Source organism: Chrysoperla carnea, chromosome X (genome assembly GCF_905475395.1).
Source record: "Chrysoperla carnea chromosome X, inChrCarn1.1, whole genome shotgun sequence".
NCBI classification, from domain to species: Eukaryota; Metazoa; Arthropoda; class Insecta; order Neuroptera; family Chrysopidae; genus Chrysoperla; species Chrysoperla carnea.
The window spans coordinates 33640845-33655279 of record NC_058342.1 but is presented as its reverse complement, the minus strand read 5'-3'; the positions used below and the strand labels follow the sequence as shown (position 1 = coordinate 33655279).

Here is a 14435-nt window from a genome sequence, read left to right as displayed (position 1 = left end):
ATGGCCTGTAGTTGAATGAAATGGAAGTCTACATAAAAATGTAACAATAAAAGGCATGTTCTTTTTGTACTCAGTTTACACACACTTTTTAATTCGGTGTAAGTAAAAAAGAACAGTCTTATAGCACTTGCAATAATGCTATCTTTTTTTAATTACACCAAATTTTAGTACACCGATGATGCAAAGAAAAAACAAGCTGAAATAATGTTTCGTGCAATAATATTAAATATTTAGAACATCGGGTACATTGCTACAACATTGTTCGTTGCAATCGAATGATTTTTAACTTCCTTATAATTCTTTGTACATTAGGAGATCATTGTTTAGTTGTTAAATAAGAATGCTTGAAATAATGTCAGGTGTATATAAGACACTGTCATACGACATGCTTGAAAAGCTTTCGTAAAAGGTCCGAAAAAATCTACTTTATAAGCGTGGGAATTCATTTAAAGGAGTCGTTTTACCTTTCGTGTTAATTAAAAATATTAAAATGCAAGGAAAAATGGTTTTTTTTAATACACTGTCACTGGCGTAACCAATTTCGTCCGCGGTATGCTTAGGGTAGTGGGTTCGAATCCCGCCGTCGCAACAAAATTAATTTAATTAATAGTTGTGATGGGCTGGTATAGTGCATGGTTTATGCATGAAGGAGGTGCACTCAGCCTCTGAAATTGAGGAGTTGATAAATGAAATTATCAGCGAAAAAGGTGGTAAAACACATATATGGTATCACAAAGGTTTTCTATAGCCTAAGTGTGTCCTTCGTGGACAGCCAATATAATCTAACCTAACCTAATACACTGGAAAAAAATCTTAATTTAAGAATTTCTGTTTTGACAATTTCTTCAAAATTTTGAATGTGAATAAATGAATAAATAGATTTAGTGAAAGTCTACAATAGCTAGAAAAATATGCATATATTAAAAAAGTAAAATAATTTTTATGAATAGAATTACAATCTAATTAATCCACATTCACTGATACTGATACAGATACTGAATCAATATTATTTTATAGTCTAAGAGCTGAGTGGCTTTTTTTGAGTACATATTTGAGGCACATTGAAAATATTAAAGTTGATAACTTGCGATGGTGAAATCGACAACCTGGCTGAGAGGTTGGGAGGACGTTAGTGACCTATCCAATTTTTATTTGCAATATGATATTTTGTATGATTGAAATTAAAAATTTTATAGGTGACTTACGCCTCCAACCTCCCAGCCAGGTTGTCGATTTCACCATCTACACATTCGCAAGTTATCAACTTTAATATTTTCAATGTGCCTCCAATATGTACTCAAAAAAGCCACTCAGCTCTCTAGCTATTACTGATACAAATATAATTTAAGTAAATTATGAAGTAATTGTAATTTGCGTGGTTGAACAGAAATATGATTTGTATCTGTGAGCGAGCACTGAACAGTGTTTGAGGGGGGCATCCTACGTCCGATTTCAAATTCACACAACAATCAAATTTACATCATGTTAATTTCGGGCTAGAGAAACCGAATCAAAATACAGTAGACCCGCGGTAATCCGGCCCCTTCATAATCCGGCATCCCTTGTAATCCGACATAACTATAACGGTAATAACAAAGCAGATTTATTATAAATACCGGAATTCTTCGTGAATGAAATTAGAAAATGATTGAAATCTTTTCACTTCGATATGTAATTTGTCGGATTACAAGGTATTCTTTTTCAAAAAGTTCCGGACTACAAGGGGCTTGTAGCAGTACTCGATAGTCCGACAAATTCGATAATTCGACACCACTTTGCAAAACGTTTGTCGGATTACCGCGGGTTCACTGTACAGTCAAATTGAATATTAGTAGGTGGATGATCATTTAGAGAGCCTAAGGACCTCCACAAAAAACAAATTGATAAATTTACGAGGACTTAAGGTAGTACGAACATCAAGGCCATGACAGACAACCGGAAATGGACTATTTAGGTGATTTTATGAACACATACCAAAATTTTGTTCATAGCATCAATATATTTAAGCGTTACAAACTGAGACTAAATTTAATATACCTTGATATTTTTCATAGACATGGTAGAAAAATCAAGCTTTTGATTTAAAATTGCCTTGGTGCTACTACATCCTTAAAAAAAGAAATAGTGAATAATTAGAAAGAAAGTGGAATTATGTGCATTAATTCTGGTTACAGGGTGGTCGTTTCATGGGGCCTGCACCAAAAATCACGTACGGGTCAAAACAATAAAAAAAACGCCGATTTTTTGTCTAACGTCAACATGAATAATTAATCTATGGCCATATATTAATTGACACTCTGTAAATAAAATATATAATTGTTTACTTTGCATAAAATGCCAATGTTCTATTGCATCAATTCAAGTGCCGCGGCCGTGCTGGAGAATAGTGGGGCATTTAAGTGGGGTATTGAGCATATCCAAATATGTGATTATGAAACAATTAACAAATTAACTTGTTTTTTTCTTGAATAATACTAAATTTTTAATGAAAAATTTTTGATTCCTCTCCACCTAATTGATTTTCCATTGGAAAATTTAAAAACGCACTTTAATTAGTTAAATAATATTTACATAAATTTTTGTAAGCATACCATATTAAAGAAAATTGAATTTTGATTCGTAAGGATGTCGTAGTTATACACTGAGACAAAAAAATTAAAATAATGACAACCTCACCCCGAAATTGGCCGTTTCATAAAGTAAATATACTTTCAAACAATTTCCTAACGATAAGAACAAGTACAGTTAAATATTTGTATTTACAAATAAAATTGAATTTAAAATATGAATTCATTGATACAAAATCACTGAAGTTAAATAAACAAAATCATGACTTCTATGAAAGAGATTGATTTTAAGTTTAAAGTCGTGCATTTTATTGATGGAAAATAAAATTGTACTTAGATGGAATAAATAATCGTGTAAATAAAGCGATCGTCAATTAAATGAAAATTTCTTTGCGTTTGCTTTAAATAGAGGATTTGGTTATTATGATCGCATATCTATCATGTCTAGTCCATATGTGATTGAGTCAACTTCATGAAGATTGTTGTTACCAGTTAACAAAAAGTTTGAAATAAACATATTGATCATTTTTATAACATTTACTATATTTTTTTTGGTATTTATGTAACAAGCATCGATAGCACAGTTGATTCAGCTGTAAATTTAGGATACTAAAATCAATCCGACTTGAAGAAGTCTTCTTTTTTTAAATAAACCTTTTAGCAAGTATAAACCTTTTATTATTTTTACCTGCTCGTGTTGTTGTGACAATCATATCATTATTTTGTTGTAATTATTAATTTTCAAAACAATAATATTTGAAATTTGTTACACAGTATATTACTTTCATAACTACAAACAACTCATGCGTTTGTGTCAACTTCACCATTCAACCCCGTACGGTAGTTTTATCATATTCGTGGCACCATTCGCTATATACGATCTCGCGATGAGGTTGACACAACCTCATATCAGTTGGTATTAAGAATTTTTCCTCAAAAAATTTTAGGATATATGATTTATTTAACAAAATGCAAATGTGACTGACACTGTATGCAAGAGGAAGTCACGTTCTGGGGTATAAAGTTCAAAAAAGAACATAAAAGAACTACTGAACCTGGCTCAGTAGAGAGTAAGGTTATACGCATACTTATGATAGAATGTTTAAAAATAAAACTATTTTGTAATTGAATTGAATTGATGTCTTATAATTATTTTAAAAAATTAATTATTTCAAATAAAATAATGAAACCTGTTTCAAATTTCAAGTATATTTTAATTTTGTGTAATGATGTAATATTTAATGTACCTAACTTTACAAACTGTAGGGTTTACCATTAAGATTGATACTTAAAAGTTGAATAAAATAAAACAATTCCACCGTTATTGTAATGCTCATACATCCTTAAGCTTCAAAATAAAGCACAATAGGAAATATTCATGAAATTTAATAATTTGTTTCAAATATTTTTTTTCGTAACTTTATTGGCTGGACATTTGAAATAAACCATTATTTAAGTAATTAATATGATTTTAATTACTTAAAATTAATTAATAAAAGTACAAATTCAGTGAGAGAAATTCAAATTTTAAAACGAACGTGACGTCATAGTATGTGGCTTGTCAGACTTGTTGACATACTGTATGGTAATAATTACTTATATTTTGTATGGTATTACATTGAGTTATATTATTATACGGCTTTTTATTAGAAAACTTAATAATAACGTGTGTAAATTCTGTGTTGTAAATTCATTTTTTTAAAGTGTAAATTATACATTGAACTGTCACCAATTGACAGCTCACATTTAAATACGTCATCAACAGAGAGCACCAAAAGACTGCGTTTAAACATCTCAAAATTATTTTGTATTTTAAATATTTTTTTACACTTAATTACAATATTTTTAAACTGTATTTATATTTTTTACTATGTTATAACGGTGTAAACAATGCATTAAAAATATTAAAAAAATACATGAATATTCCCTATTATCGTGGAATTGTTGTTTTGTGTTCAAATTTTAAAAAAAATATCACTCTTATTGGAAAACCCATAAAAACTATACAAGTTTGAAGCAACAACATAACTTCTATAACTAAGTATTTACCATGAATTATGAATTACAACAATTTGTTTTAAAAATAAAAAATAATAAGTATTCAAGATTTGCATAATTAATTTTTTATTTTTTATTTCATCTAAAGTCTAAACATTACCGTATTTTTATTATATTGATAGAACACAGCTACTTGTTTAGAGGTTTCATTTTATACTTAACTTTTTTATGTTTAACACGTGTTTATTTTTAACCAGTGTTTATCAATCAGTTCATTTTAAGGTGATTGTTTCCCTACAGTAGGGTTAGAATGGCTGTCCTGGGGTGGGACACACTTAGACCATAGGATCCGTTGTGATACCGAAAAAGATTGTCCGTTGTGATACCGACATTTGGAGCTGTTTAAGAACAGCAGGAGAGCTTTGACGTCGACGGACTCCAGGTCGGAGAGGTCGACAAAGAGAGGTTGGCTCAAGTAAGTCCATCTCGTCATGACAAGAGCTGAGCAGTGACAGAGAAGATGAAACATTTTCTCCTCCCAGCTCCTGCAGTAGTCGTGATACACTGCCAGGCCCAGGCGTACAGCATGCCTGCCGCCCAACCAGTGTCCTGTAATATCCGCAACAACTTTGCGAACAGAGGCTTTTGGAAGTGATATAAGATCTTCTAAACGCCTGCGATTGTACTCAGACCATATCTGTCTTGTAGTACCACAAGTACGTTCCTCCTTCCATCTAAGATTGGTTCTTTTTAACATATCCTCTTTGAGGAGCAACTTGCAGTTCGCAAATGGAACTCCCGGATATTTATTGACGCTTATGTCCGGCAGCATTGTTTCATTTTTGACAAGCTCGTCGGCTTCGCAATTTCCTGGAATGTCTCTGTGTCCCGGTACCCATACCAGGTTTACATTCATGTGTTCAGCCAGCTCATTTAAGGACGTACGGCAGTCCTGTGCTATCTTTGACATGATTTGATTTGATATCATTCCTTTGTTTTGATATCATTGACAACCTTATATTTTGATGGTAATTTTTATAAACTACAAGATTGTTTAAATATTTTAGATAGTTTTTTATCACACTCTCTAGATTTTTTGATATAGAAATATCCAATTGAAAAGCATAACCTATATGATTCATCATTTTTTCAGCCAACTTTGAACGATAAAAAAAGTAATAAAAAGCCCGATGACCTAGGACTTTTTTGTGATTTTTGTAAACTTTGTTAATCAAAAAAAGTTTTATTGAAATCCTTAGTATTATTCAATCCTTCCATATCTCTTTAACTGATCTAAATATGTAAACATCACAAATAAAAGAGAGCATTTACAAACAATGGCTTTAAACAAAATGAAAAAATAATTAAAATCAGCACAAAATATAAAATAAAATGATACTTTCTCAAAATAATTATTTACGCCCAAATGGGCACATTTAGAGGTATTATTAACATCTTACTGGCCAACCTACACACGCTGGCTGGGCTGCTACAGCACAAACAATCCAAAACCATTGTGATTACGCAGGTGTTGACTTTTTAAAGTCATATGTACTTAAATCTCTTAAGTCACAGATTAAAAAATGATTTTTTTTAAATAATTATTATATTTTAATAAATAAATAATATAACAATCAATTTAAAACGCAAAAAGGTAATAATTATAAATTTTATGTTTGATTGTCATGCGCAAGCACAATAATTATTATGAAATTATTAATAAAGATATGTTATTAACGATTTGTAAAATGACAGATTTCATTTCTATGAAATTGGTAATAACTGTGATTTGATGTAAGATTTTACATAATCATTATTTTTGCTTAATTTTATAATTTTCAAAAAATTTACTACCTTGTTCAAAAAAGTGGAAAAGACCCAAAAACGACTCTTGAATTTTTTGGGTCAAATTTTCGAGATAACGCCAGAAATCGATCCAAGATGTCATTTTTCTCAAAAAATATTAGTCCAATCGTAAAATGAACACGATTTTTGAATTTTTTGGGTCAAATTTACCTTATAAACTGAGTTTTATCAAATTCTGAAACAAACAATTTTTCACGATTTTTTCGATTTTTACGAAGGGGTACCCCTTAAGAAAATTGCAAAAAATCGAAACAAATTTTTCGGCTTGTATTTCGACAAAACTCAGTACATAAGGTAATTTTGACCCAAAAAATTCAAAAATCGGGTTCATTTAACGATTGGACGGTTAATTTTCGAGATATCGCCAGAAATTGATCCAAAATGTCATTTTTCTCAAAAATTATTAGTCCAATCGTAAAATGAACACGATTTTTGAATTTTTTGGGTCAAATTTACCTTATAAACTGAGTTTTATCAAATTCTGAACCGAACAATTTTTCACGATTTTTTCGATTTTTACTAAGGGGTACCCCTTAAGAAAATTGCAAAAAATCGAAACAAATTTTTCGTCTTGTATTTGGATAAAACTCAGTACATAGGGTAATTTTGACCCAAAAAATTCAAAAATCGGGTTCATTTAACCATTAAACGAATAATTTTCGAGATAACATCAAAAATCGATTTGATATATCGTTTTTCTCAGACACTGCTCGCCTCTCGCTAATTGAACCCTATTTTTTTTTATCAAATTTACCTTAACTGAAATTTTCACGAGTTTTTCGATTTTTTAAGAGGGGTTTTTTCAACATAAAATTACAGGTCAAAATCGTGAAACACATTTAAAAACCTGCGTCCATACTAAATAATTTTCAACATAAAATGGCTGGTCTAAATCGTGAAACACGTTTCAAAATCTGTGATAATTTATTTTGATAACAAAATTAATCAATAATTTTTTTTTAAATATTACAAGATAAAACTTTATTATTGATTAATAAGGCCACAAAAATGAAGTTCAAACAATTTTTAAGTTTTAATTATCTTTATAAATATTATGAAAATGTTTGGTTAAGAAAAGAATTTCCTTTATCACATATTGTGCAAAATCAGTTTAGAAAAATTAATTTTATCAGCACATTTTCAGTTGTACTTAATATGAAAATTTCATACAGGGGTATTTCGAAGTATTGGAGGAATGAATGTAGACGAAAAATACGAATAAAATTTTTCGATATGTGCCTTGGCTTTCGAAATATCGAAAGCTGAATAATTAAAGTCTTTTTACCTGCTTTTAACTGAAAGATTCTGCCCTGCTCGTACATTCTTAAAATTGTCGATGAAATATGAACGTCACATTTCCTTAGAGACTCCGCCTCTTAACATTTCGTCATACTAACACTTTACCTTGCGACTTTGTCGTAATAAGTGATTCAATCATTATAAACCAATATCGATTGTCGTTATAAACAGTTTTCACTGTAATTTGAAATATGGTATTTACGTAAGTAGTAATTTTTTATATTCTCATGACGCGATTTACAGAAATTAATGATGATTGCTTTTTAAAAGAAAAATAAATAAAAGATAAATAGATAATTTGAAAAGTAATTTTCTTTTATTGAAAATTGATATTTACATATGAATAACTCTTCAGGCAAACAATTGACTTCGTTACTCAATTATTATGAATATGAAATATATGTGTACCCTCTGTAAACGGTAAACAATTTACAAAATGATCGTAAATCAATCAAAAATTACAATACATTTTAAAAAATCAATTCTCTTTTTTTTTATACAGGATGTTCAAAAACTGAGGAAAATACGATCAAGATAAAAGACCATATTTGATCTCAACATCATCGCAAGATCAAATATGGCGAATGTGATACAACTATCGTACGGGGTTGAGTGGTGAAGTTGACACAAACGCATGAGTTGTTTGTATGAAAGTAATATACTGTCTAACAAATTTCAAATATTATTGTTTTGAATAATAATAATATTATAACAAAATACTGATGTGATTGTCACAACTACACGAGCAGATAAAAAAATAAAAGGTTTATACTTGCTAAAAGGTTTATTTAAAAAAGAAGACTTCTTTAAGTCAGATTGATTTTAGATTCCTAAATCTACAACTTAATCAACTGCGCTATCGATGCTTGTTACATAAATAATAAAAAAATATAGTAAATCTTATAAAAATGATCAAAATGTTTATTTCAAACTTTCTGTTAGCTGGTAACAACAATTTTCATGAAGTTGGCTCAATCACATATGGACTAGACATGACAGATATGCGATCATAATAACCAAATCCTCTATTTAAAGCAAACACAAAGAAATTTTCTTTTAATTGATCGATTCGCTTTATTTACACGATTATATATTCCTAACTAAGTACAATTTTATTTTCCATCAATAAAATGCACGACTTTAAACTTAAAATCAATCTCTTTCATAGAAGTAATGAGTTTGTTTATTTAACTTCAGTGATTTTGTATCAATGGATTCATATTTTAAATTCAATTCCATTCTATTGTAAATACAAATATTTAGCTGTACTTGATGAGATTGTCATTATTTTTGACATTCTCAACTGGTGGAATATTGAGTATACACAGGGTATACAAAAATGAATAAATTTCATGACTTCAATAATAAATTGATCGTATGATAATAATTTTTTTTGTAAGTAACAAGTAAATACTTAAAATTAATTAGCTTCTATTTGAGAGATGTTTGTCAATGTATTTGTGTTTTGTTTTGATAGCATTGCGTCGTTGCGCTCAACTTCACACAGCACTCAGCGCACTCAGCGCTCAGCAGCTTAGAGTACTCTACAGGTGACATCATTTTACAAAATTTTTAATTTCCATTCCAATTCAATAACACCTGAATTTCTCTCTATATATATTTTTTTTAAAAATGTTTCTTCAATTTGTCAAGGTATTTCAATATCTGCGTAGGATGCAATGATTTCTTATAAATATGAATTGAGCATTACAATTGGTTCTCGTACACCATCTAATTTGCATATGATGAAAATATTAAAATTATCAAAAAATACATCAATCAGAAATATAAACTTTTGTCCTTAAGGACGTTCATGCGTCAACAATATTAGTAGAGAAATAAAAAACAATATGATAATGCGATAGTTTAAATGATTTTCTATGATTTAAGACAGGGAAAATAACCTGTTATCGAATTAATTTAAATTTTTTTAAAGTTTAAAAAATGACTAAAAGTAAGTTTTAACATAGGACTAAATGAAAATTATAAATCGATATTTTTCAAAAATTTCAAATATCGATAACCATACTTGAAACTTTTACCAGTTAATAATTATTTAAACTTTTAATAGAATTTCAAAAAAATTTTCTATTTTCTATTAATTTAAAATTCTTTAAAATTTACATACTGTTTCCCTATGAACGCACATAGCAAAACAGGTACACGCATGAACGTCCTTAAACACTGAAAAAAAAATTAAAATAATGACAACCTCATCCCGAAATTGGCCGTTTCATTATGAAATAAAGTAAAAATACTTCCAAACAATTTCCTAAATGATTGGAACAAGTGCAGCTAAATATTTGTATTTACAATAGAATGAAATTGAATTTAAATTATAAATTCATTGATACAAAATCACTGAAGTTAAATAAACAAAATCATTACTTCTATGAAAGAGATTGATTTTAAGTTTAAAGTCATGCATTTTATTGATGGAAAATAAAATTGTACTTAGTTGGAATATATAATCGTGTAAATAAAACGAATCGATCAATTAAAAGAACATTTCATTGCGTTTGCTTTAAATACAGTATTTGGTTATTATGATCGCATATCTATCATGCCTAGTCCATATGTGATTGAGCCAACTTCATGAAAATTGTTGTTACCAGCTAACAGAAAGTTTGAAATAAATATATTGATCATTTTTATAAGATTTACTATATTTTTTTGGTATTTATGTAACAAGCATCGATCGATAGCCCAGTTGATTAAGCTGTAGATTTAGGACACTAAAATCAATTCGACTTGAAGAAGTTTTCTTTTTTTAAATAAACCTTTTAGCAAGTATAAACCTTTTATTTTTTTTACCTGCTCGTGTAGTTGTAACAATCACATCAGTATTTTGTTATAATATTATTATTATTAAAAACAACAATATTTGAAATTTGTTAGACAGAATATTACTTTCATACAAACAACTCATGCGTTTGTGTCAACTTCACCACTCAACCCTGTACGATAGTTTTATCATATTCGTGGCACCATTCGCCATATACGATCTCGCGATCAGGTTGACACAACCTCATATCAGTTGGTATTAAGATTTTTTTTCAGTGAAATACAAATGCTTTTTCACTACAGAATGCCTACAATGTGGTATTCTACACACTTGACTATATTTGTAAAATAAATTTTTTTTTGGCGTTATTTACATTTTTTATTTAAAATACTACAAAATACTTTTTTTTTTTATTATTACTAAAGCGTAAAATAAAATATTTTGTTTGTTTTATTGGTTCCTTTTTCGGCATTTTTTATATAATTTTTGATACAGAGTGGTATACAAATAAGTGCCATGGCTAAATCATTAGTCACGGAAATAATCGAATTAATAAACCGGTAAATGTTGAAAAAACATATCGTGCCGCATCGATGTCAAAAGTGGCGATAAATGTTCCTAAAAAATGTATTTTTGAAATCGGTGCTATTCGACAGGTTTTCATAATTTTACAGTATTTTCCGGCTTATTTATTCGACTAAAATTAAACTGTTATAATGAACTGATAAAAATTATGCACTTAGATAAAGCGTGTCTTAAAACGGAGATATTGTGATTAAAATTGACAGAGTTTGGTTAGGATCGATGAAGCATCAGGTCTTCAGAATTCAATTATTAAGAGACACAAGATATTTTTTATCATATTCTCTGACCGATTTTAAAATTTCTTGACTCTTCTAGAATCTCCTGATATTTTCAAATTTTCCAGGGTAGACGATTTGAACTTCAATTTTATCCTAAGACCAAAAATGTGTTGGTCCAATTATTAGAGCCATTCTGTATTTTTAATTTACATTACAACAGGTAGTTTTTATAGATAAAAAAAATACGAAGGTATTTTTTTAAGTAGTTTTTTGTTTTTTTGAAACCTGTCCTTTTTACAAAATATAATAAATGGCGCCAAATTAATGGGTCTTTTGAAGTATGGATCTACTTAAGTACAGTCACCACAAAAAACTTGACCGTAAGGTCTCAAATTCAACTCGAAGTTTTTAGCCCTTGCGTTCAAAAATAGGACACTATTACAGAAATTTTTTTCCGGTCTATTTTTTCTTAAAACCGATCTAACATTTCACGTTTTCGAGAAATTCGACTGTCTTCCGAAAACCTCGCAGAATTTCCGTTGTTTAGTATTATTATACAAAACTGTTTAAACCTATAAAATTTCCTGTCTGATTAATTCTCTATATTGGAAAACTGCTTGAAAATGACTAATTTTCCTAATACGGGTATACTTATTTATTTCGATTAAAAATCGTAATGGAAAAATTTCAAAAACTCTGTTTTTAAGTATAAAATTTTTCCGCTTTGAATATTTGGTAAGTATGAAAATGGTCGGAAAATTATTTTTTATCCTCTTATTCCACTCCGATTAAGGGGAGGGAGGTTTTGTATGGAAATCAGTTATTTTTGAATCCACTACTTAACCGATTTTAAAAATTCTTTGTCTATAGAATTCTACATTGTCAGAAAACATCATGGGCTATATTTTATTTCTTAAAAAATTAGGGTTTCGCACCAAAAAATTAAAACCTATGAAATTGTGAACGAAAGGGAGGAGGCAAGTGAGGCCAAGGCTAATTTCCCAGCGAACACGATATTCTTTGATTGTTAGGCGGTTCGAATTGGAGTCCGTCGGCGTCAAAGCTCTCCTGCTGTTCTTAAACAGCTACAAATGGTTCATGGAGTAATGGCCGAGGATGGGTCAACCCTTTTTCGGTATCACAACGGACCCTATGGTCTAAGGCAGTCCCACCCCAGGACAGCTACTCTAACCTAACCTAACCAAGGCGGTACGTAGTTACTCGGGTCAGTTATTTTCCTAATAAAAACTTCAAAATTGTGAATCTATCTTTCAGTGACAGATTAAAGCAAAAAGGCCAAAGCTTTTCTAAAAAGCGCCCGATTTTCGAGGTAAAAATTGTCTTTTTACACAAAAAAAAATTAGAAAAATTAAAAAACCATTCGAATAATTTATCTAAACAGAAGAACATTTATTTTTCCCGAGGAAAAAATATCACTAGACGATAATTTGGTGACTTTCTAACTAAAAAAGAAATTTTTCGCCGAAGAAAAAGAAATAGATCGAATTCTATTAATAGGGAATCAAGTGATTTGTCTGAAAGAGGACCTAAGGTACAAAGAATTTCAAAACAATTGAATTATTTTGATTATTTCAAGTGGGATTTAGGTTCATAAACAAAATGAAATTTACATATCCCATTAAAGGAAAAACTAGTTTAAATTACAAGTGGGATTTCATTAAAAAACAATAAACAGCTAACCCCACTCCCCCACAAGAACCATATGAACACAAAATTTTCATTTCGTCATATTTCGACATGCGACTTTTTTTTTCTCCATAATTTCCATGAAAAACAATTATTCGGATCGATTTCTAACAGTATCTCAATTATAAAACTCCACTTTTCCGTTTTCTAGGTCGAAATTACCCAATATGTATTTTTTCTATTAAATTTTCCCTGATTTTCGTAAGGAGATTCGATTCATTTTAAGGATTGTTTATTTTCTAGGGTATATCTCGAAATCGTCATTAAAGGCACTTTTTTTTCGATGTCTTCGTTATTTTTAATGTTTCGACTATTTTTCTCCAAAGTTTCCACGAAAAACAATTTCTCGAATCAAATTCTAACATTATCTCAATTAAATTAGCTAAATTAACTCCACTTTTCCGTTTTCTAGGTCAAAATTACCTAATTTGTATTTCTTTGCTTTTCAATTTTCCCCGATTTTCGTAAGGATATTCGATTTATTTTAAGGATTCTTTATTTTTTTCGAGTATATCTCGAAATCGTGTAATTGAAGCCATTTTTTTTTTCAATGTCTTCGTTATTTTAAATTACTTCGACACGCGACTTTTTTTTCCCAAAAAAAAAAAATCTAACACAAGATGTGTTTCTGTATATCCGGTATTATGACGTCTTTTCTATAAAACACATGTATATTTTCTCTTTAAACTTTAAAAGGGGACATTAAAAAACATTTTTTTTTTTCTAAAACAAAATTTCAAAACATCCTAAAATTCACATCTGATATCATACCAAAAAAACATAAAATTTACGATATTTCAAAAGCGAATGACAGGATATAAATAAAATAAATGAAAATTAATTTTCCTCAAATATATTTCCAGTGTATCGGAAAAGATCAGATAAAAAAAAAATTGTGCTATAAATAAATTTGATTTTTTAAAATTTACCTGTCAATTTAATTCGAAAAAGCTATGAGAAAAACACAAATAATCAAACATTTTCTTTAAGTTCAATGAAAAACATAAACACTAGACACATTGATCACATTTTAGTTAAAAAAACTCGTGAAAAAAAACTATTAAACAATTATATTTCGAGGTGCAAATTTTTGATCAATTGTTTCGAGCACTTCTTTCGATTCTTTTTTGTTTTCTAATAAAATAAAAACATTCGACGATCACAACAAAACTGGCAACTACACACTAATTTATTAAACACATAGAGATGATGAACATGTGTTGAGCTAAGCGTATAAGCTGATTTCTTGCTATTTCTCCAGGTATACACTCGTTCACTGAGAGATAAATCCCCCACGCATACTCGTTCAGTTTTTTGGATTAGCATACCTCAAACAATGGTCTTCGAACGCATTCATATTTTTATCGCAAGGGTTTACTCTTTTTATACCATGTATATATGAAATATACA

At 29.4% G+C, this 14435-nt stretch overlaps 1 protein-coding gene across 1 annotated transcript in view; it reads right to left on the bottom strand.

Annotated features, from left to right (window-relative positions):
- The window catches only part of LOC123302723 (kinesin-like protein KIF21A), a 29242-nt gene extending 15055 nt beyond the window's left edge, over positions 1-14187 (bottom strand). The window contains exon 1 of the mRNA XM_044885786.1: positions 13955-14187. The gene's annotated coding sequence lies outside the window, so the exon portion shown is untranslated. The remainder of the gene's footprint in view (positions 1-13954) is intronic.
- Between the last annotated feature and the right edge of the window lie 248 nt (positions 14188-14435).